Raw genomic sequence first — 23,743 nt, forward strand, 5'->3', positions numbered from 1 at the left:
TCAGTATTGTTGAAAAGACCGACACAGAGAACAGGGAGCATGTTCATCAACTCATTGCCTTAAGAACATTTCTCCCATCAGACAAGGACTCTCCCTTCCAGTTTTCAACAAATCCTTCTTTGAAAACAGATTTTGGCTTTTGTTTCATCAAAAAGGATGTTTGTTCAATTGTGTCAACAAAAGAAACAATGACAACATTTCTTTATGATTTTTATTTAAACCAAAGCCAGAGCATCTCCAAAGAACAGATCTTTAGAAACAGCTGGAACATTAGTTTCAGAGTACGGGATATATAGACTAGTGTAATGATTCCCAATTAGAAACTGTCAGAAAAAAGCTAGAGCACTCATGCTCCATTGAATGACATCAACAAATGATAAAAAAAGTCTATAAAGAAAAAAATATTAAAAATTGAAAAGCAATTTTTAATTCTTTGCAATTAATAACACTTTCCAAGAACAAATGGACATTAGCAAAGTCTCATGACTTGACACAAATATAATCACTACCGTGTCACCTGTTATGAACTTTTTATTTAGTAGTACAAGAAACATATCAGTAGTTAGGTCAGCAGCAGCTGAAAGACTGTTGGTTTAGTCAAATATGGATAACATATTTTTTAATTTTAACTATATAGAAATCCCCTGTAGTCCAAAATAACAGCAGGCTACCAAATACAAACCAGAGTATTTTAGTCACAATGTCATTCAGGTTTGATTTGCTAATGGTTTTTTAAATAACTCTCTTGTCCGATTCTCCAAAATAAAAAAGAAAAAAATGCAATCTAAGGATATATACATTTAAAAAAATTTTCCTAATCCTCTTCTTCTTCAAAAAAAGTGTAACTACAAATGGAAAAAGAAATCCTTGCACGCAATTTACAATATATCAGAAGTGGTTACTACAGAGCAGTTCTGCAGTGCCTTATGAGGAAATGGCAGGTAAGCGGCAAAACACTTTCAGCAGCTGAGCTACACTGAATCACAGGTCAGTAATGATGCCAGTATATGAGCACAGATGTAAAGGAAAATGTGCGCCCTGAGAAGCAGAAACAAGGACAAGAGCAAATGTTTCTGACCAAGAGAGCACAAAGTTATTAGCCATCTGCAAAGAAAAGTACATTTCTCCTTATTAGGCAATTTTGCAAATGGTGAAGAAGAAATTTCCAGAAGATAGGACTATCCTCTCTTTTCCATACTCCTTTTACCGAGAGCACCCATATAGAAGAAATCTGACAGTTGCAGAAATGTGACATTAATGGTTTTATTTGAGTAAAAGATTATTCTAATACATATTAAAAAAATTTTTGCCTTGGACTGAGACCTCTTTTACAGAGTTCAAGCTATTCCGCAGTCCTGCTATTTTCAAAACATTCTATATAACTTTTCAACCTACAGTATGAAACAGGTATAGACTAATTACAGAGATTATTGATGGCTTAAGTTTGGTCAGAGCTGCTCCCCTGGGGAAAATAAATCCCTTTCTAGAATGAACATCATAATTTCTGGTTTGGTTTGAGCTGCCATCCATCCTGTGTCAAAGATGGCTTTAATATTATTTCTCTCATCCTTTTCCCCCTCCCTAACTGGGAGACTGGACTAACAGGAGAAATGTAAGACACTGCAAAGCTAGTTTGCACTCTGTCTGTTTTACCCAGCCAAAACTCTGTCTCATCTGGCTTCATTCACAGCCTAGCTTAAACCGACAACAGACTTCCATTTTTTCAAGTGATTAATGTTTCTCCTTTAGAAAACACTGTAAATATACTTTTAAATATTGCTCTTCATCAAACATATACTGTTCAATAGACAGAAAGTCCCTATATTTCAAGTACTACATATTTAAAACTATGGAAATAAGGATGATAGAATTGCACGCTCTCTTTAATACCTTTGGCACGGTTCAGCTCTGCTGGAGTGACTAAAAGCAGCCCACCTACACGGATCAGAAGCCGTACAGGAGTTGCACTGAGCACATCATTTGACAGGAGCTGCAAAGTCCTGCCTGGCTGGGGGCCAAGCCAGGTTTCCTGCTAAGAATATGGCCTCGGAGCCAGCTCCCCCAGTCACAGTAAGTGTGCTATCTGCCCGCTTCAAACAAGGACACTTCACGTACGTGAAAACTTTGAACATGAGAAGATCATTGGGAAACCCAGAGCTGTATTTATGTCAGATGCATCTACTAAATCAAGACTTTTAAAACTTTATAGAAAGGAGCATTATCCTGTTGCTCCCTTTTTTACCAGGGTGCTTTTGTGAGCTGTATACAGGGGATTTATAACTGGTTGACTGCAGAGCTTCAAGATTATTCCTTTTTTTTTTTTTTCCCCTCTTATTTTTTTCTTCAGACATTAAAATGGTTATATTCAACAGCTTTAAAATAAAATTTGGCAAAACATAAGTTTTATTGCCTCTCAATTTGTAGATCATATTACAGTCCTTGCAAGTGAACAAATTGGAAGCTTATGTCTTCCAGGCTAAATCCTAGGTGCACCATACAAAGTAAATATTGACTCTAGCGTAAGGACTAAGGGTCAGATCCCGTCCTGTTCTAAATCTTTTCTGTCCATCTCTGCCAGCACAAAGCCAGCCTAAAAACACAGTAACTGGCCCCTGAAGAATTTGTATTCTATAGGGCAAGTATTAGCACAGACGAGCTGCAGTGGCTCCTACGAAATCCTTACATTCATACACAGACCTCTGCCAAAACTCTTATTAGGCAAGTCTAGTTTATGTCTGGGATAAGCCCAGCAGCCTTACAAAAAAGAGAGGCCACCTCTGAGTTATTCCCCACCTGTAACTGAGCAGAAAATTGCCTTGGTCTTTCAAGAAGAAAGACAGCACATTGTTGGCTTGCTGTCCTACCCCCCAGTTCCCTCTGCCCTACTAATGAGATTCTCCAAAGAACTGTTTGGTGTTGACATCACAGTGAAAAAGAAAAAAGATTGAAAAAAAATCCTAGTAAAACATGTATTTATAGCTTCTTCTACATAGTCAAAATCATAGGTGGACTAAGTCTGAAGAGCTCTCAACCAGAATCCAGTGTGTCCCTCTGAACTGAAGGATTTAACTCGCATGTATATAGATAAGCATCTGTTCATCCTTCTTTACATGGTTATATATTCATTCAGAGCTGATGTAGCAACATAACAACATGAATGCAGTATCTGGAGTGTATAGTTTTGGCATTTTATGAAAATGAGAAAAAAAAAAGATGACCAACTGCAAGCCTTTTTATACTACTTGACATCACACTTGCTGTCCTTGAACTGTACCTACTACAAAGATAAGGAAGAAGAAACACTTTCATTTCCTAGTTTTGTAAAAAGGTTTCCCATCCTTGACCAGAGAGATTCCCTTTGCATTTCCAACAGCCCCTGATTAGGGGGCTAATCTGACCATCTGACTGTGGTTTCATAGCTGGCCTTCTACCTGTCTATTTAAACACCTCTTGTAATGGCTGTAAATCCCTATGTCAACCACTGGTACTTGGCAAAGTCTTGCATTACTGGGAAATCGAGGATGTCTGTGCCCCTGCAGTTTGGAGGAGTTCTAGGACATCATTTTGCACATGCAATTCAAAGAAGGCAGCCCTTTTAAAATAGCTTTGATGTATTTATTTTCATCTGCCACTTTCTACCTTTTAATTGCTGTTGTTATCTCTTCAAATTTGAAGATACTATTCTAATTTGTTCATTTAATTCCATCCCAGACGTTTGCCTGCCCTCTGTACTTCAGTGCTTTATTGAATGTCTTGCCACTCTCCAAAACCAGCCGGAATCACAGTTTTAGAAAAACCTTGAAATATTTAGAATAACACATATGTTTTTGGTTGGGTTGTTGTTGTTTCATTTTTTTTTTTTAATTTGGGCAGCTGAACTAATTATTACAATGTACTTTTTAAAATGTCATTTAAAAGTACTATCCGATACAAAACTAAACACTGCCCAGTGAGTACACAATGATCAGACAAACTGTACTAGGCGTACTTGAGGAGAGGCTACAAGGCAGGATCTGTTCTTCATTGCTATATTGTGCACACAAGGATTCCCTAAGAAGCCAGGAACTATGGGGACTGACTGAGAGGATCCAGTTATAGATGCATCAAGGGTAGACTGCAACCTCACTGTGACTAAACACCAACTTCAGGTTTTTACTCTAAGGTTTCTATGCACACATGTTTGTGTCCCTCGTAGTTGCCAGTTTCAAAGTACAGGTTCTGTGCATGTAAAAGTAGAAGTGGTATAAAATCTGGCATTTTGATTTGTGCAACTCCTATTTCAGTGCTTGCATTAAACCTGAATTATACTTTGAGAACTGTTCTAGAATCTCAGCTATAGAGAAACGGCACCTAGCAAATTTTAGATAAATGTAGTAGTATTGAGCATTTCATTAATTTAAAGCCTTTACCAAAATAATCTTAATACTGTAAATTCAGATAATTCAAACTATTATCTGAGACCATTATCAGAGTATGTTGAAGAAAAAACTGGAATCTGTCTGCTTAAAAGCACACTGAAACCAACTAAGAAAACAAATAAATAATCAGATCTGTTGTACTCTAAGCACCTGACAACCTGAACTGTAGGATCTTATACCTGCTGCAAACATTTATATAAATGTGTATGTGTACTTGCTGTGAAGAAGAGTGAGACTCTGAATGTGATCCTACTGAGTCAGAGGTCAGGTACACACTGACCGTTACAGAAAAATCAGGTATGAAACAAGAGCCTTTCATTTGACTTCAAGGAGCTTTGAATAGATACAAGATTTGACTCAGAGAGAGGAGACAGATTATTCCAACAACAAGAAGGAGGGCCAAATTCTGCTCTGCACTATCCTGGTATATATGAATCTGAAGAAATTAGTTGCAACTCCAAGGACATTATTCCAGATTAATTCCTAATAAAAACAAAGAGAATCAGACCACTTAGGGTTAGGTTTTTACATACTAGGTACTAAATATCAAAGTTATCTGCTACAAGGTGAAAATAATCCAACATCTCTATGATGCCTACGGAGAAACTCATAACATATATTGCAATAAACGTTCGATTACACAGTAGTAAGAAAACATGGGCAATGATGTTGGTCTGTATCATAAATGCTTAGAGCACAAATGCAGCAAAACACTGTTTTTGCTATGCAAAGTGTCTCAAATATAATTTTAAATTGCCACTTCCTACAGAAAAATAGCACCCCCAAAAAACCTTCAATTCAAGCGTATTTTAAGAAGCCACAGAAGAAGTCTAGAGCAAAAATGCTCTAACACTGACCTTTTCACCATAATGACAAGGATTGCTCACTCAAAGTACATCACTAATTCCTGTTTCAGCATCACACACAATGTACACATTGTACTACCAGATGGAAAAAAAATGTATAAAAAAAGCTTTCACATTGCCAAAGTCCAACTGAACACTTATTTCCATAGGATGACTACTAAAAGAAAAAAAAAAAAAGAGAGAAAAAACTACACAGGAGCCAAATTCATCCTAAACACTTCCTTTACGGGTAGGTATTTGAAAACAAATCACAGTTTTTCTCCTTGAACTGAACAAAACCTGCTATTAAAGACATGCCAAAACAGCCCACAAGTCAAACAATCTTGACAGTCAATTAGCAGTTAATTGATCCCCCTGATCCCACTGCTTTTAACGGAGCAGGTAAATATTTTGTTTCTGGTTGCCTAACCTTGCTGTGCACCTTAAGAGTCTGACGGAGGTGCTCAAGTATGTCAGATAACACAAAATCTACCTGTTCTGTCTTTTGACATGGACATCCTGAATCTGTTTCTATACAAAAGCAAAGGATTTGGATTATTCAGATACGAAACTAAACAAGAGAACTATATAAACTGTAATCTTCTCACACTGCTACTTATTTCCTTGGGGAACAAGTCAAAAAACTGAAAACAGTTTAATAAAATACCAATAATTTCCCATGTGAACCTTAAGACGTGATAGCAGAGCAATGGCAGATCTGACAGGCAGTGTTATTAAAATTTCAGAAGGCAACAAAAATGCCACAATTGTTTTGCTCCCTCCTCCTCCCCCCCATTTTCTTTTGAATCGTAGTACACAGTGACTTAGGAGAGTGAGAACAGCTCCCATGCAGAAAATATTTTCTGCTGAGTCAGAAACAGATGCCCACCACCAAGGTCCTTTTTAAACACCATTTTGGTGGCTGAAGCTAGGTTTATATGATGCCTAATCCCCTAACCTACAGAAGAATGAGTGTCTCTCAAGAGTGAGTTCAGAAGTAACAGTATTTACTAAGTACACATTAACAATGTACAGGAGTATCCAAAACAGTGTTGCGATACAAATGAGCTCTTAATTCTTGGGCTACTCTGTTCCTCAGCAGATACTCAACTCTACCTCACTTTCTTCTGAGCCACAGCAATTGAACATAAGGATACTGTGCCAAACCACAGAAATGTCAAACAGTTTTCAGTTTGTAGGATTAGGGTTTTTTGCACACCTGTCACAGAAAAGGAGCTTTGGCCCTGCTGTTGGCCCCAAAGTCTTATCATGTAAATGAATAGACGCCATGTAGCCCCCAAAAGGGCTAAAGGCATAAAATCTCTGAAAAGCAAAGGCTCAGACACTAACCAGTGATGCTATGGGACTGCAATGAAACTTGTGCATCTGCAAGAAATGGTGAAAATTACTGAGATTAAGAATTTTTTCTCAATTCAACACAAAGAGACGTGTTAATCGGAAAGGGAAATTTCACACCTAATAAAGGACAGATTAAATAAACTATGAATTTAGAAGCACTTGCAAAGGATAAAGTGTATATAAAGAGTAAGGTTCCTATGTGGATGTGGTTTGTAGTCATTTCTAGACTAATAAAACATCATATATGGTAAGAAGGGTAAGAACATTTCCACTGGAGAGTTCAAACTGCTGAAGCTGTCAGATATAACAATTTTCCTAACTGAAATGACAAGCAAAGGCTGAAATGCCTCTTCATTTTCACACTAGAACTGCAACCTCATGCAGCCATTGGGGAGAGGACAGCTGTACTGGCAAATCCCTATTTAGATATCATACAGCATTCCCCCACGTTTTCCCAGGAAAAAAATAAAATCAAAATTTGTGTAAATATTGCAACATTTTTAGGTACAAAGTAACTATTATTCTTGTGCCAAAAGGAAATAGTAGGCAAATAAGAGGCCTTTGCCTAGGATTTTCACCTCAGAGGGAAAATATCACTGAATTTTCAGGGAAGTGAGGGTTTTTTTTAGTTTAAAAGTTACACAATCCTAATTATGCAACTGCAGCAGATTTTGCAGACAGCCATGCCTCCTTTCACACCATCAGAAGAAACCCCTTGCATTTCACATGAAAATATCTGTATCTTTCAAACACTTTTTCAAATGAGTCAATGTGCTGCCTCTGATTGATGCCATCACCCTGGGAAGAATTACATAGGAAGACATTTATAGGATCTGAGCTTCCATTTGTTTTTCACTCACACCAATTATTATACAAGTTTATTTTAAAATCTGTCATTCTTTACTAAGCCCTGTGGTTATCACATCTCAAAACAAAACCAGACATGTTAAACACCAGTAGCATGCTCTTACCATTTTTTTCCCACTTTTTGCACCCAAAGTATAGTAAGTCTTCACAGCAGTTTCATTTCAATCCATCCTGAATACTTTGTAAAAGTTCAGCTGAGATCAATCAGTAAGCCCCAAATCCTATATATCTCACAGATGTCACAACAGTCACTATTCGCAGCCAAAATGTTTAATTTTGACTAATGACTCAATACAGGCATTTTGCTGTAGCAAATCCAGTCATTAGCATTGCCTAAAGATTCTGATCACTACAGTGGCAATATAAGATGCATTAATTAGACTGCATATTTAAGGATGTTGCTTTCTTTACAACCCTCAGGATGCCTAGTAGGAGAAAAAAAAAAAAAGGTAAAAAAAAAAGCTCTTTAAAATTATTCTGGCCATATTTTACAGTACTTGGTTCTTTTTTATTCTATGAAGCACTGAAAGTCAGTATGTATAATATTCAGTTGAATCAGAATACCTCTTAAAAAATTCAGTAAAATGTGCATATGCTTTCTATTGAATTTTGTAGGTATACACAAAATTTCATTCTTTTCACTTAGGTTTCTTTCTATAATACATAAATCAACTCTGTTTATTAAGATGAGCATCACTCTCCTGAGCAAACACTTCTGAAGAGATGAAGGTCTATGAAAATGCCTAAAACCACATATAAAACGTTATTCCACAAGGTTGTTGATATTTGAGGGACAGGCCAGGCTGACACTAAGTAAGTTATTTGGGGTTTTTTTTGGAAAGACACTGTTCAGCTTTCATGATGACTTTATATCAGACAACGTTAGACCAGGGTGCATCATTACAGTACCTAAAATTTCATATAGGTATCTCATATCACACTAACTTTTGAAACTACTCCAAGGAAACCTGGAGAATAAAAATCATTATCCTGCACTTAGTAAGTGGCACAACTGGACACCAAATCACTCCTGCCCAGGAAAAGTTGAAGTAAGAACAGCAAAAGTCACACTTTCAACCACGAGAAGAGAGCTCATAAGGCTCTAAGAAGACATTTTCAGGACTGATGATCCATCAAAAGGAAAAGCAACTTCTGGCCAGCTTTGAAAAACTCCAGACAACTTCATACAGGCTTCCCCTCCTGCATCCTGCCCAGCTCTTTGTACCAAGTTTAGTTTTCTTTCCATTATCAGAAGTGGAAGTGAAATCAGCTAACAATCTGACCCAAAAGTCTCTTGGGTGCTTCCGATACACCGATGACACTTGTACACTACAAGTTTGCTAAGCTACACTTAAAACTAACTGATTACTAAATGTTCCTTGGGATAGCTCCTAACAATCTGAAAAGCTGCACCACTAACCAAAAGCACATAGACTATTTTCCTTATGACTAGAGTGTAATGTTTTAGCATTCAGACCACCTAAGACAATTAATCAACTTGCTTATTCAATTGAACTCTTCCCCCTACTTTTCCCTTCCTCCCTCCCTGACAGGGTTTGAGGACACTGTGTTCGCCTGGAGATGGTGAATCACTCTAAGACAGCAGGCCCACTCAGTTCCTCAAAAGACACAAAAGGTGTAAAAATAGCTCATACTAATGAAGCAAGTACAGCGTCAGCAGCCAGATGAGCGTGGGTGATCTGATAAGGGTCTGTTGTCGCAAAGGGCAAATTATTAAGAGAATGTTTCTCCCTCTCTCTTTTTATTAAGCTTTGTTCTTTCTTTGCTGAAACGAGCCCTCTGCAATGCCTGATAAATGACACCTGACAAGGCTGACTCCTCCTGTAATTGCCAGTTTCATACCAGTGCAGGAAGCGGTGCCTCACTGAGAGCTGAAGATACAGTGGAGGTGTCACTAAAAAAATAAATAAATAAATAAAGACAGGCAAAAATAAAGCCTAAAAATAGCCAGGACGACCCACTGAGTATGACTGTGTGGGTATATTTAGCCTGTCTAACACCAACTTTTCTTGTTAAAAAGACAATCTTACCTTTATGCAAAACAGCTTCCTGTTTCTAAATATAACTTGAGAAACTTGAGAACATGACGGGGGAAAAGTCAGATTTTGAAATTGTCCCCTTTTCACTGACATTATGACAAGATTAAATGTGAAAAGACCCAGTAGATCTTCCACATGGGTTTTGCATCCTGACATACCATAACAAATGGCTGGAAGTTTTCTATTAAGACATCCTAAAACAGCCCATCAGACTAGGAAATTGATTCAGAGGCAAAACCAGAGCTGTACAGGCAAACTTCTCCAGAGTCTAGGAATGAGGCAAAGGTAGGAGGGCAGGTTCTACACCCCTGCCCCACTGCCCAGAGGCAGGCATAGGGACCTGTGGGGCAGTGAAACGCAGTGGCACTCAGAGCCCGGTCCTGCACATCCCACCTTCCCTGAGGCTGATTTACAGCCCTTCACAGGCACAAAGGAGCTTTCAGGAAGGGTGTAGACATGACTTACTTCTACGTAGGGCTGAAGCCAAGGGGTTGCCCCTTGCATATGGACTGGAAGGCTCACACCGAGTCCCGTCCTACTGCCAGCACTAGCCAGCCTTGCTCAGGGTGACACACTGACCATCCTGCCCCACGATATCAGGAGCCCCAAACCAGCCACAGCTACACTCAGCAGGGATGTTCAGAGATGTTCAGCAAACACTCTTTCCAGGGTGACTCTGTGCTTCTGCAGGCTGTGCATTTCGCTCCCCAAACCCCAAAGAGAAGGCAGGGATGGTCCCCACGACCTCCTTTAGAACATCTGCAACCTTTTAAAGCCTGTGACTGCAATGCCATCACTGGAAGCAACACACACGCCGACTTTCTCATGCTTTCTAATGCTCTGTGTGAGCTGTTCAAGGAAATGGTCTTTTCCACTATTACGATTTCTCTATTTGATATTGTGACTCCTTCGGCTGATGCTCCCAAGAGGGGTCTGTTTCATTAATATGCAGCCTTCCTGTGTGGCTATAGATACCTCCCATCAGTCGTACTGGGGTCAAGGTTAAACAAAAATGCATGAGTTCATACCAAACCTTTTCTCTTGTTTATGACATCGCAAACTTCACATGCAAGATTCAATCCAAATGACTATTCTGACATTACAACTTTTATTTTTGTCTGATTTTAAAATTAAACAAAAAGTAAATGAAGCTAATAAGATTAAATTTTTAACATTAACTCAAGTGGGAAATTGAGAGCATGCTCTTTTCTTGATATGCTGTGATTAATTCCCATTGCTGCAAGCACTCATTGTTCAGCATCAGAGTTTTGTCTTTTCATCCTATGCCTCAGTGGTAAATTTAATAATCACTGATTTTTTTACCAGAATAGATAAACACAGTGATGCAAGACAAATCAGTTGACGATAATATTCCTCAGACAATTTAATTTTCGTCTGAAATGAAGAGTAAATGTTATTATATTAGAGGAAATATGAATGTAAAAATAATTATTGGTCGGCTTAAATACTTTAGACCATACTCTGGCAGTACATTTTCATAAAGTTAATAGGAGACAAGACCACACACCCTCAACCACTGTGGAGTTCTTAAGTTATAAAGTTAAAAGTGTAGTGATCAGAACCTCAGTCTATGCCCCCAGTCAGACCTGGAGCAGAAATTCTGTTTAAGTAACAGTAATATATTGCCTATCTTTTTAAGATTTCACCTATTTAAAGAAACATGTACAAAGGGATTTAAAAAACAGAGGGAAAGTGTATTAGTATTAGAAAAGTGAAAATTTACCTTCGCTATACAGTAAAGAAAACACTGGTTATTACATGGTATTTTCCAAAACTGTGTAGAATAGACTGGTACCTTTTCCCCAAAGCTCTGCACCCCAGGGTTGGTTGTATGTGACAGGCAAAGCCTGGCAGCCTCCCCTGGCTTCCCACAGGCTGGGGGCAATGGCAGCACTGCCACACCATCCCAGAGGGGCTTCAACTGAGAGGGGCCACTTCAGGTCCTCTACACGCACATGGGTCTTTTGCCTGTCAGTGCCTCCAGAGGAGAGTTTTAGCTGTGCACAAATTAAATTTAAAACCCAGAAAAGGTCTGACTTGAAAATAATTTGAGGGAAAGAAAACGGGAACTTTTCAGTCAGATCCATCCCCTGGTGGTTTCGTTGCACAGTGGTACAGCTGGCAGACAGGGCAGGAAAGAACAGTCACATTTGGTGGAGCAGGGCGAGGGGCTGCATGACTACATCCAGCCCAGCCCTGTTCAGTGCCATCTCCCTCCTTCACTGGGTGCTCCAGTGCTGCTGTTTCACTTCTTGCCCTCTCTGCTGCCCGAACTGCAATGAGTATCTGCTGGAATGGTATTAAGCTCATCCCAGGGGGGTTCAAGGGTACACAAAATTTCAGTGTCCAAACAATACAGGCGCAATACAGGCAAGATAGAAGAAGTAAAACAAAACAGGGTGGTAACTCTGCTTTTTGGTAAGTTCCCACTATAGGCTTTCTCCTTTGGTCAGTGTTTAAATTGTGGGTGTTGGAAACTTATTGTCCCAAATGCAGAATCACAGAATCGTTTAGCTTGAAAAAAGACCTCTAAGATCATTAAGCCCTACCACTAATTTAACATTGCCAAGTCCACCACTAAACCATGTCCCTAAGTGCCACATCTACAAGTCTTTTAAATACCTTCGGGCATAGTGACTCAGCCACTTCCCTGGACAGCCTGTTCCAATGCCTTACCACCCTCTCCATGAAGAAAGTTTTCCTAACATCCAAACTAAACCTCCCCTTGTGAAACTTAAGGCCGTATCCTCTTGTCCTAAAGCAAGTCCCTAACTTACGCCTTCACAAACACATGGCACAGGGTAGGGTGGGAGACCAGATGTAGTGGCTTCCTGCACCTCAGGTGGGACAGCAGTTCCACAATGCCATTTTCCACAAAAAAAAAAGTTGGTTGCACCATTATCAATTTCACACCCTGGTTAGGAGCACCCCACCACAGGTAAATGAAGGCAGCAGGCACCAGCACAAGACAGCATGGGAGTCTGCAAGAGAAGCCATGGAAGGCAGTAAGAAGATATGGCACTAAGTAAAGAGGGGCTGCGCTATCTCACATCTTCCTACATCCTGCCACAGGTCGCTTTTCCTGCCGCAGCCTTCTCCCTCCCGCCCCTGCATGGTGTCATTTTCCCCAGTGTGCACTCCCCTCCCACTCACCAACACGTAATGCACACCATGATTTATGTCACCTCTCCAATCTGGCCCCGCATCTCCAAGGTGCAAGCAATAGATGCAGTCTGTGAAAGGTTAGGATTAATGCTTTATTGCCAATTGCAGCAGGCAAGCAGCTCACATCATAATGCAGTTTTTCCCTTGTGAAGACCTGTAGGAGGTGGGAGAAGGTTGCCAGGGGCCTGGTGTCTGCTGCACATTAACATATGTCCTCACCGCTGGGCAAAAGGGCAGGTCCAATTAGGTGTCTTTTATTACTAACGTTCTGCTGCTTCATCTGTTGATCGTGTATCCTCCTCTCAGCCCCTTCACGCCCCAGGCTGTGTAATGCACCGACATCTGCAGAGACACTGCTCTACCTGGAACAGCTCAAGCGGAAACCTGGTGGAGAACAGGCACCTTCCTTTTGCAGACCTGAGCAAGGGGTGCAACAACAGAGAAGCTGAACAGGTCACTGTAACTAGGCTCCTCAAGCTAAAAAGATGAGAAATATGAGATATCTGCCCTGTGGGCAGTAATAATTACAATGTATTATTAACAAAACTCAGGTTTCATCATTAACTTGACTCGAGTTTCAAGAGCTGATCTCACCCTAATCATCCTTCAAATTACATTCAACCTTTTCCTCAGAGCAGAACCATTACCAGCAAGGAAGTCTGCTAGTAACTGTTACACTGAAGAGAAAGCACGGGTAAAAATGAGCTATAAATACCATCATCAGAAGGAGCAAAAAATTACAGCCCGAACTCAGGGCAACCTCACCACCTAGATCTGATTCTGCCAGAAAGATGGAATCTCAAACTTCAAAGCAGCTGAGAGGAAAGGGCTTGCTGTCAGTGCATGTTGCATATGGCACAGCTGACCTGACCCCTCTTCTGCAAAGGATTGACTCCACTCCCCTCAAAGGTGTCAGTCAAGTGACAGCTCCTCTCTTGGATCTCAAAACATGAGAAAGGCCACCTACGTGTTTGCTATAATGAAGTAGCCAACTGTCTCAGTCACGACCCAACTGCTGCAACAAAAAAACCCTTGTATGATTTTGTTCCTCTACCAAGCTCATCATCAGAGGAATGAAGACCTTCAAAAGCTTTTTCTCAACCCCTAAGTGTGAGATGAAAATGCCATTTTAATTGTGGATCAGTGAGGTCTGCTTGAGTAAAATAAACCAAATTGCTCAGATGCAACTGCATAACAGGGAGCCTAATTGCTCTGCTAGCATCAACAAAGAGCTGCCGGTTCATTACAGCAAGCTGGAGGAGCTGCTGTATGCATCTTCACAAGCTGGGAGTATTTGATTGCAAAACCACTATAGATGTTTGATCCTAAATTCAGCCTCTGATTTCTGATCAGCAAAACTTAAAAGCAAAAAAGCTACCAGTCTGGTATTTTTCTTCATAGCTTTCTTCAGGGTAACAATTCACTTTTCTCCTTGATCTGTTCAAGGATGTCAAATTCAATCTTAAGACGGGATTTGAACTTCCATATTCTATATAAACCTGCTTAGAAAAAAATGTAGGAAGGACGGAACTGATGCGAACCAAATTGCAGTTTCACATGACAGCTGGAAGATGCTGGCAGTTACGCTGCTACCCTGGAGTCTGCCTGCATCAAGACCTTGCCAGAAAGAGCAAAGGGCAGAGGAAGGCCAGAAAAAGGCCAGTGGAGGTCAAAGGCAGCCACATTTCCTACTGAATGCTCAGAGCAGGTTTGGATAGCAGGCAACCAGGCAGATGGCAGAAGAAACAAACTTCCATCTTGTGCAACAGGGAAACAATTTGATGAATCACACTACGGCGGAATGTGGCAGCTAGTCCTGCCAAGATGTCCAGGGGCATCCTTTCCTAGGGGCAGTTTTGCACCCCTTCTGGGAGCCCACACTGCTGTGCTCAGGTTTGTCTGTCCACCTGCTCCTTCCCTCATCATAAAGCTCAGACGGCCCTGCTTTACACCTTGGGAATATCTATGTCTTTTTCCACCACAACCATCTTTAGACCAAACATTTTCTGAATGGAAAACACAAATGTAACTTCAGGCAGATACCTGCCTCAGCAAGTTTATTTTCTACACCTTATTTTCTACAACTCAAACTCCACACGTGAATACATACACATATGGGCTCAGAGACATATCTGCATAAAGAGGTTCATTTGCCTGGGTGTTTGTCAGTGAATGCCTCAGAGTTAGATGGACTCCACAAGCGCATCCAGTTGTTTTTCATTTTTTAAAGAAAAGATTATTTAAACTTCTAGGAACAAAGCATTGATGAAGTTGCTTATAAAATGCACCATCTATGGATACAAATCCAAATCTTTCCCCCCTTCCCCCCCCCGCCCCCCACTTTAACACAGCCTGAATCAACTTGTGGGAAAGTAAAACAAAAATAATCCACCAGCGAAATGGAAAGTGGATCAAACCAGTAAAACAAGCCTTCAGTATAGCAGAAGACTCCACATGGAGTGCTCTCAGGAAAATCACTCAAATGCAGAGCTACCCACCGTGCTTAGGGTAGGTCAGCTCTTAGGTAGGTCAGCTCTTAGCATGACCAGGACCATGCTCTGCTTTTCACCCAAGGTGCTCATCAGGTCATGCATTAAATAACTACAGCTGGTTCCCAGGATCTCTTTCCTGCAGCTAGCACTCTCACATAGAAATAGGAAAAGTACTGTCACTGTAAATTATTTCTAAAAGTATCTTTCTAATCACAGAGCTGCTGCAAGATACCTTTCTTCCAGCAGCAGTAACAGTGAGTCCAGGAAGCACAGATCACCTGCCAGCATTAAAAGAAGAACACATCTAAAACCGCAGGTCCAAGTTGTCAAAATACTGCTTGTTACATGAATTTCATCCATGCTAACACTCTGCTAGAGCAGTCCAAGTAATAACAGCAATAAAAAACAACAAGGAAAAAGTTAAAACACACTAATATAAATGGGACAGCATTGCTCACAGATATTTTTAAGTCCCAGCAGTGTTGATCCACCCATGAGCAGGTCTAGATTTATAGCAAAGGAAAGAGTAAGTGGATGACTACCCCACAGGATGTTTCTATTTTAAAAAGTGTCTGCCTTGCCTGAAAAACAAGATCACACCTCTGAAATTCCCACCTGTCGAACACTTTCTGTTTCCTCCTTGTTTTTTTTTCCTCTCTACAGTGAACTGAGCTGCTCTAAGATTATTTTTCTGTGATTTTCCACAAAAGTAGATACAGATGGAACCATGGACAAGCACTGAGGGCATCAAGCCCACAGGAGACAGCTTTTGTCCCACTTGAGAAATGGATACAATGACAGCTTGAGTGGACTCTGAATCCAAGTTTTAATTAGAGAGAAGGTGAAATCAGTCGAACCTACCTCTTGCTCAAATACTACTCTTTCGTCAGTATCCCTCTGTTCTCCAGAAAAAAATGGTCTTCTCCCTGTTGCTGACCATTTATGTAGGCACAGGATGCAAACTCTTTCCCACTGTGTTTTCACCATCTGCATGTTGTCTACCTCTCTACCAAGAGCCTCCAATAAAAGCTTCCTTTAATAGAGTTGTCCTGACTCACAGGTAAAGTGGGGGGAGGGAAGCTGACCTCGCTGCAGCATCAAGAGTCTCTGACGCATTTTGGGAGGCTGTGGTTTCGGGTCTGAAAGAATTCAGCCTTGTTTTCAATTAGGTTTTATAAAATTAACTTCCAAAATATCACCCTATAGCTCCATGTCCATTTGAAACTTGATATTGTTTAGTGGTTCAACTTAGCACTATTCAGGGCTTTAGCCTTACGCTTGGCGAATTAGCAATACTCACCAGCAGAAGAGAGTTTCTCAGAAACGCAGCCACCCAGGCTCCTGACTGGCTCCACCTCTTGTCCGCCCACTCCCAGTTTCAGACATTTCACATTCCAAAACTGGAAGTGTCTATGCACATAAGGTCACGTTATTGCACAACATGCTCCACTCCTTCTAAGAGCCACTGCATCCTCAAAAGTACATCAGCTCTAACAGAAAGAGAGCTGTTTACAGTGAATTTCTATCCGAGTGGGAGTATTTTCTCCACAAATCTTATAACAAGGACATGACGTGTATGACTCTTCCCTACATTTGGTAAAATTGTTACTGAGATGGCATTTATTCAATACTTCCACATCAGCATGCCTTCCCCTTTAAGCTGCCTTTTGAAAAATTGAGAATTCATTTTTACACTTCCCCAAAGTATTTCTGTGCTGGATAATTTTAGGACACACTAAACAGAACAATTTCTGCCTATCTTAAATTTAGAACTGAGGCCATTTGTAGCCTTTGCAATGCAACCGTGAAACACAACTGATTGTCACAAATGTAGGTTTTGCCAGTTGTTTCTTTCTTGCCAAACGGTGTGAATAATTGCTATGACCCTTCCTTCAGTTAGTCTTTAAATTCTAACAGGTGAATGAAAACTCCAGTTTCAATTATAACTGAAAAATGCCTTCCCTTTTAGTATAGGGGATTAAAAGTGCAGCCTTATTTTTTTCCCCAAGGCACAGCACACAGGTGCAAATGGTGGAGTCACATTGTGTTATCTTCGAAACCATGTTCAGCTTTTTGGCACAATTAAGTCTTTGCTGTTAGCATTGAAATTATTTGGTGTTCCCTTGAATGCCAGTGGCTTATGTTGGTATGTCCTAAAGGCAACTGTTGACAGTTTAATAAAGACAGTTTAAATAAAGAATGAATGACCAGTCTCTATGTGTCCCCTCTTCTCTCTGCTTACATCTTTCACCTTTGTCTTCAGCATCACTGGAGCAGCTGAGCAGTGGGGAAGCAGAAGGGTTTGGGGCTGGGAGGGCTCCCACCACCATCTGGTAAGAACGGTGATGCTGGCAGGGCTAATGGCTAAGGCAGCTCTCAAAAACCCTCCCGATTTCACAGTCAAGCAAGTTCTCCATCAGTCATCACTTCTGTCCTCCCAGAAGGAAGAAGCTTCAGATCCAGTATTCAGAAATCTGATTCGAGCTACTCACTGAAAATTACGATGGTCAAAACAAACCAGTGACAGAGCAAGAGGGAATGGGAAATACAGACAATCTTATGAGAAGGGCGGAACAAGGGACAAAGGAGGATACATTAAATGTGCTGGCATTGTGCTCTGCTGTAGGTAAGGGTAGCCCGGGATATTCTCTCTGAGTCATTCATTTGGAACATATGACTGAGAGTCAACTGCCCTTTGTCCCATGGAAGAGATACGTAAAATGGAGCCATTGGCTTAAAGTTACTTAGCTCCTCTTTGGTCTGTGAGCAAGTGAAAGATTAGACTGTAATATTTAACCACAACTCCCATGTCTTTCTGAGAAGCACAGAGGAGGTTACCTGAAGGAAAGTCAGACATTGACCATGCTGCTTCCTGTGTCCATCAGGTGAAGAAATCTGCACCTGCCTTCACACTCATGTAGATAGTGAGCTTCCTCCGGTGCACTGGCTATCATGGAGTGCAATTTCTGGTACAGCCCATTTTCTCCTAGAAGACATTTCCCTCAGGGACAGCAGGGTCTAGAACTCTGTACATGCAACCAGTCATAATCATCAAAGCTTCCAGCTGGTCACCACCTAATATAGCCAAAGGTTTAGTGCTGTGAGTAGAACCAGCTGCATGTCTAAATGAGAACAGGATGAAGATCTGGTAAGGGATAGCAAGACAAACAAAAAGATTCATAAAAGTCTGGAGACACAGTACCATAAAGAGAACCCAGCATCTACTACAAATCTTGGTGAACCATTCAAACTGTTAGTTTAAATAGTAAAAGTGGTACGTGTATTCATTCTTTTTTAACATTCATGCATAAGAGATCGCTGTGTGATACGATGAACACCTTGGTGTCAGCAGCATTCCTCTCCCTTCCCATATGCTCAGCACCAGGTGTTCAGTCACCTACAGTAATGTCCCAGCCATTATCCAGCCACCCTTCGTAGAGACTGTCAGGGTAGGCAATAAAGCAAGATGTGCGTGGGAGTTCTTCACCTTGTCGTGTGACCTTAGCCAATTTTATAGTCACTTAAATGTACTTACTTTTTTATTCCCCAATAATGTTAAATGGAATCCAAGAGTTTTACAACCCTCCTAGACATCTTAAATAACCAGTAAAAAATACACAAGTGTGGGAAACTGAGTTTGAACTGCAAAGATACAAGTTCACAAGTGGGCAAGGGTTCCCTGGTTTCCCAGGGTTTGGGGCCTCTCTTTTAGAACCTGTTTCACTTTGACGTTGGTTTTTCAGTTGTTAGTAGACTTTTTCACACAAGCGACTTCAATACAGTGTGGGACATGAAGATTGTCAAGGTGACCTGCCCACAGAAACTTCTTAAGTATAAAGTTTTTGTACTGCCATTCACCACGAGACAAGAGTGATAACAGGCAGATGCGACTTAATGGCAACTGAAACCATTTTAGCTCAGTTCAGCTAATCAAAGATCTTCATGGAGTAAGGTGACTTAAAGGGAAGTATTTAATTCAGAGATTTCCATGGGAAAACAAAAAAATAAAAATAGCAATATGGAGATTTTCCAGTGGAAAACTTGTTCTTGTGGAAATTCCGCTTTCAATTGACAAATTGTTTTTATGGGAAATTCCTAAGAAGCTGTAGGCACAGCCCTCATGCTGAGAAGTTTAAAAGCAGCTCATGTCTGACCCAGCGCCCTCAGATTTCCCACATCAGATAAACTACAAGAGCAGAGTCTTCATCTTTCCCTTACTCCCATGCATATCCCTGCAGCACACACACGATCCCGCTACAGGCATGACACAGTACGTTGACTGCAGTGGCAGTACACATATGGTTATAGATGTGATGCTTGAAGGATTATTTTTTTAATGTCCCAAATCAAGACTAATTACAGGCTCTTATATGAGCTGTCTCTTAATGCTCTGATAGCTCTGACACTGGTAAAGCTGTCATTGACTTCAGCAACAGGTTTGCCTGCACTAGGGATTGCAGCCTTGGGAGAACCTTAAATGAAGTTTCTCACAGTAGCCTGCACCAGGGAGAGAGAACTTGGGCCTAACTTCTACGCGATTATGTGAATGGTCACAAATCATTCATATAACTCCACTGTTATTAATTGTTTTACACTAGCTGGAAGGTGTCAATAAGAACTACACACTCTACAGCTACAATTACAGAGAGTAAGACAAACATTTTTTAGTGAGCTTGCTAAGAGTCTTCTAAACTTGCAGAAGGAACACCCCTTTACAGAGAGATATTAGGAAAGCGTAAACCTTCATTATAATACATGTTCTATTAACCGCTTTAACATGAATCATCATACTGTGTAAACAGGCTGGAAATCATATTTATGGTAGGGCTGTAAGTATCTTAGAATGTCAAGAGGAAGAAAAAAGCTATTACAGTAACCAGGGTTGCACAACCCCTCACAGTCCAGGCACTGACCACCTAAATCATTCACCTAAACATTTGCAGAGATTTGCAATATTTCTGTACCAGGACTGTATTTTTACACCAATGCATTTTTAAAACAAAATAAAATTTAGGTACCTTTGAGTAAAAAAGTTCATTCTACTGACTGTATGGAACTGGTATTTACAACATACTCTGATGAGTGACACTGCCTCTTTCCCAGCTACCTTCTGTCCTATACAGCCTATTCAACAGGAGAGTGGATCCCGCATCCCCCAAACTAAGTTGAGCTGGAGGAGCTCAAGCACAGCAGAGCTGTGGAAGGAGCAGGAGCCCCAAGGTGCCATTGAGGAGGCTGTTGGCAGCTGGCTGCCTGCCAGGGCCTGCAGGCTACGAGGTGAAGGAGTGGACAAAGGCCACTGCTCAGCTGCTACATGACCTTCAGCTATGCCATGGGAATGCACCCCCTGGACATGCTCGTGTTTCTAAACCACATGCTTTCTTGGCTATCTGCAGCACTACATACACACACATGTGAGATGAGTTCGCACACATGCACAGCCCATGCCCGTACTGCACATGAGGCCAGCGGGTTCCCCTCTAGCTCTAACCACAAAGTGGCTAGTCAGCTACAGCAGGGCTACTGCTGCTCCGCACCCAGGCAGGACAGCAGCCACATGTGCTCCCCAAGACATGCTGCATGGCTTTGATAATCGTACACACCGAGGTCAAATTGCAAGTTACTCAATTTTCAGAGATGGGCTAGAAAAACCCTGTGTCTCTCCACCTGAAGGAATTAGTCTTTTGAGACACCACAATAATAAAATAAAATTGAAATGAAAACCTTATTGACGCAAGCTTTGTTACTGAAGTGACAAGAAGGGCATTTCTTTTCATAGTCAGATACTTGAAGAATATCGCACATGCTAGAGAGCATAAGCTGTCTTTTCCAGTCCATAACAGAGCTAGTTCTACTATACTGAAGCACATGTGACAAGAGAAGAGGGCCCGGGCCCTTCTCCATATTCTCTGCATACCTGTTACTATCACACAGCTGCTCTCAAGTCTACAGTTTCCTGTGCAGTACAAACTGCATACCACTTCCCCTACGGAAAAAAAAGCCTTGCTTGTTCTTAATTGACGATGGAAATACTGTCATATTTTCCACTAGCCAAGCTTGAAACCATTACTGAACGAACCTTCATTAATTTTTCCACAACATTTTGCAGAAATGTCAGGAAACAGCTGCACCAGAAATGATTAACTGTCCTTATCACTAGGGCTTCGCTGGCAACTTCAAATTATATAGTTTTCTTCTTTCAAAAATCTACATTTGGTAGGTTATGTTTTTCGTTATTCTTTAGTTGACTATCTCAATACACTATTTTCTCTTCAAAAGTATCCAATTGCACAGGTTCAGTGGCAGACAGACATTTTACAACCAGTGGAAGAATTTGTACAGTTTGGAGCTGCATACTTCTAGGAAAAGATTGCTTCCTGTAGATTTCTCAGCTGTGTCTTTCTTGGATCAAATTCAATGAAATTCACAACTTGCAGTCAGATTGTATTTGCCAGTTAGACTGAGTTCATTATACTGACATAAACTCCTCTTGCTGCATTTTCTTATTCCTTTCCTTTCCTGTCCTCCTCCTTTCCTTGTCCCTTTTCTACCCCCACGCTCTCCTTCTCACCTTTTTTTTGAGCTACACCATGTGTCAAAACTTACCATACAATGCCCTGTATATATTCTGGCAAAAACAAGTGGAACAGTACACATCACCATTCCAACCATGCTAACACTTAGATGCTAGAAGGCTTGGTACCAAATGAAAGTGCAGCCATCTGGAGGTAACTCCTTGTGTGGATCTGAGATTCCCAACCGGCTGAAACTTTGCAGCTTGAGAACATTTTTAACAAAGCGTCAGTGAGCAAAAGGCTCCACTCACACAGATTTGCATAGGACACTAGGTATTATGCAATTTTTCAAAAATGTAAATTCTTAAAATTTCTGAAAAGAACACAGCAAGGGTCATAGGATTACTTTTAAAGACCGACATAATAGTATAGTGTCTTGTTTTTATTTTGAAATGCTTAATTTAGGGTTATTACAGTACAGTATGTTACAATAATTCTGCATATATGTCACTGGCAGATTTAAAATTGCAGTTCACTCTATGTCTTCACTGAAGCTGCAAGCCTTGAATCTGTAACTTTAAGACATTTTTAGACAGAGGAAAACATAGATGCAAATTGGGATATACGTGTATTGGAAGTATGATAAAATTAATGCCACCAAGTGAAGGTTTCAGTGGTTCAGAGTTCATGCTGTTATGACCCCTATACCTACCAAAAGATACTTTACTTGGAGAAATTATACAGAAACAAAACATATATAGAGGTTTATCTAGCTATTATAGAGAAGGAATCCTTCCTGCTGCCCATAATTCAAAACTACTTGCATTTTTTGCTTTCTTAAAATGTCCCTTCCGCAGCAGCAAGCACTGCAGCACACAATCCCCACGCAGCTCTGCCCAGGGAGAGCCAGACACTAACGCCCTCACCCTGTGCTGGGTCAGCTCCTGAATGCCTGCAGGAGCAGGTATTTGGACAGCTGGCAGACCCTAGCCCAGGATGCCTACCACAGGCCAGCATCGTTACTTAATTGGTGCAATGCTGGCTACAGAAAAACAGCTCTGTTTTTAAATTACTCCACCAAGATATTTGCTTAGATAGCAGAAATTGCAGTACACTACATTCTGCTTAAAATACGCATGAATATATATGGGTTCTATTTACAAGATATGAAATACTGCCAAAAGTATGCAGATTTTTTTTTTTTTTTTAAGGATTCAGCTTTATAATACACAACGCCAAATTTACCCTTCACGATATCCTTATCTGTCTCTGCTCTAGTTTGAAAGCGTTAGTTCGCGGTGCCGGAGGATTTCGAAGACCGTGTCCTCCCAACACGCGTCACGTCAATGCGCTGCCAGCTATCACAGCGCCGCCTGCGGCTGTGCGGGCCATATACTGCCCACGGGCAGAAACGAAGTTGTTAGCTTTCATTAAACAAGCGCTGATTTTTATGGCTTTTCGGTGTTGGTTTTAGTGGGGTTGGCGGGGGGGGGGGGGGGGGGGGGGGGGGGGGGGGGGGGGGGAGAGGTGGTGAGTGAAGGTGGGGACACTCCGAAATAAACAGACTGGGAAGACGAGCGCTTCCCCGCAGGCGCACCCCCTCGCCAGCAGGAGGGTGCCGCAGCTGCCCGAGGGGACACAGCGACTGCCAGGCGGCAGCTGCGCCAGGCTCGGGCTTTTCCCTTCCACGCCCAGTCCGGCCCGCGGCCAGCGCCCCCTCGTCCCCGCCAACCCCAGGGAGAGCCGGAGCCTCCGAGGTTCCGCCAGCGCGGCCCTTCGTGCCCGGACACCGGGAGCCTGGAGGGCGCAGTGCCCGTTCCTGCCGCCTCTGAACGTTTTCGAGCCTCATTCCCCCTTCCCCAGGTTGTAAGGGAACTGGCAAATGAGCTTGTTGTCCCCGCCACCCTGCTCGGCCGCTTCCAGGACGTGAGAGAAGAACATGTTTTTCCTCTCTCTGGCTAATAGCAGGACCAGAAATGAGTGCTCTTGCTTCCCCCCGAG

The 23,743-nt window shown here is 41.4% G+C and overlaps 1 protein-coding gene across 7 annotated transcripts in view; it reads right to left on the reverse strand.

Moving 5' to 3' along the window:
- The window catches only part of HIVEP2 (human immunodeficiency virus type I enhancer binding protein 2), a 138,430-nt gene that overhangs the window by 26,087 nt on the left and 88,600 nt on the right, over positions 1–23,743 (reverse strand). The window lies entirely within an intron of this gene.

This window comes from Empidonax traillii, unplaced genomic scaffold (assembly GCF_003031625.1).
Source record: "Empidonax traillii isolate 1590-97213 ecotype Southwest subspecies unplaced genomic scaffold, ASM303162v1 scaffold24:size2376012, whole genome shotgun sequence".
NCBI lineage: Eukaryota > Metazoa > Chordata > Aves > Passeriformes > Tyrannidae > Empidonax > Empidonax traillii.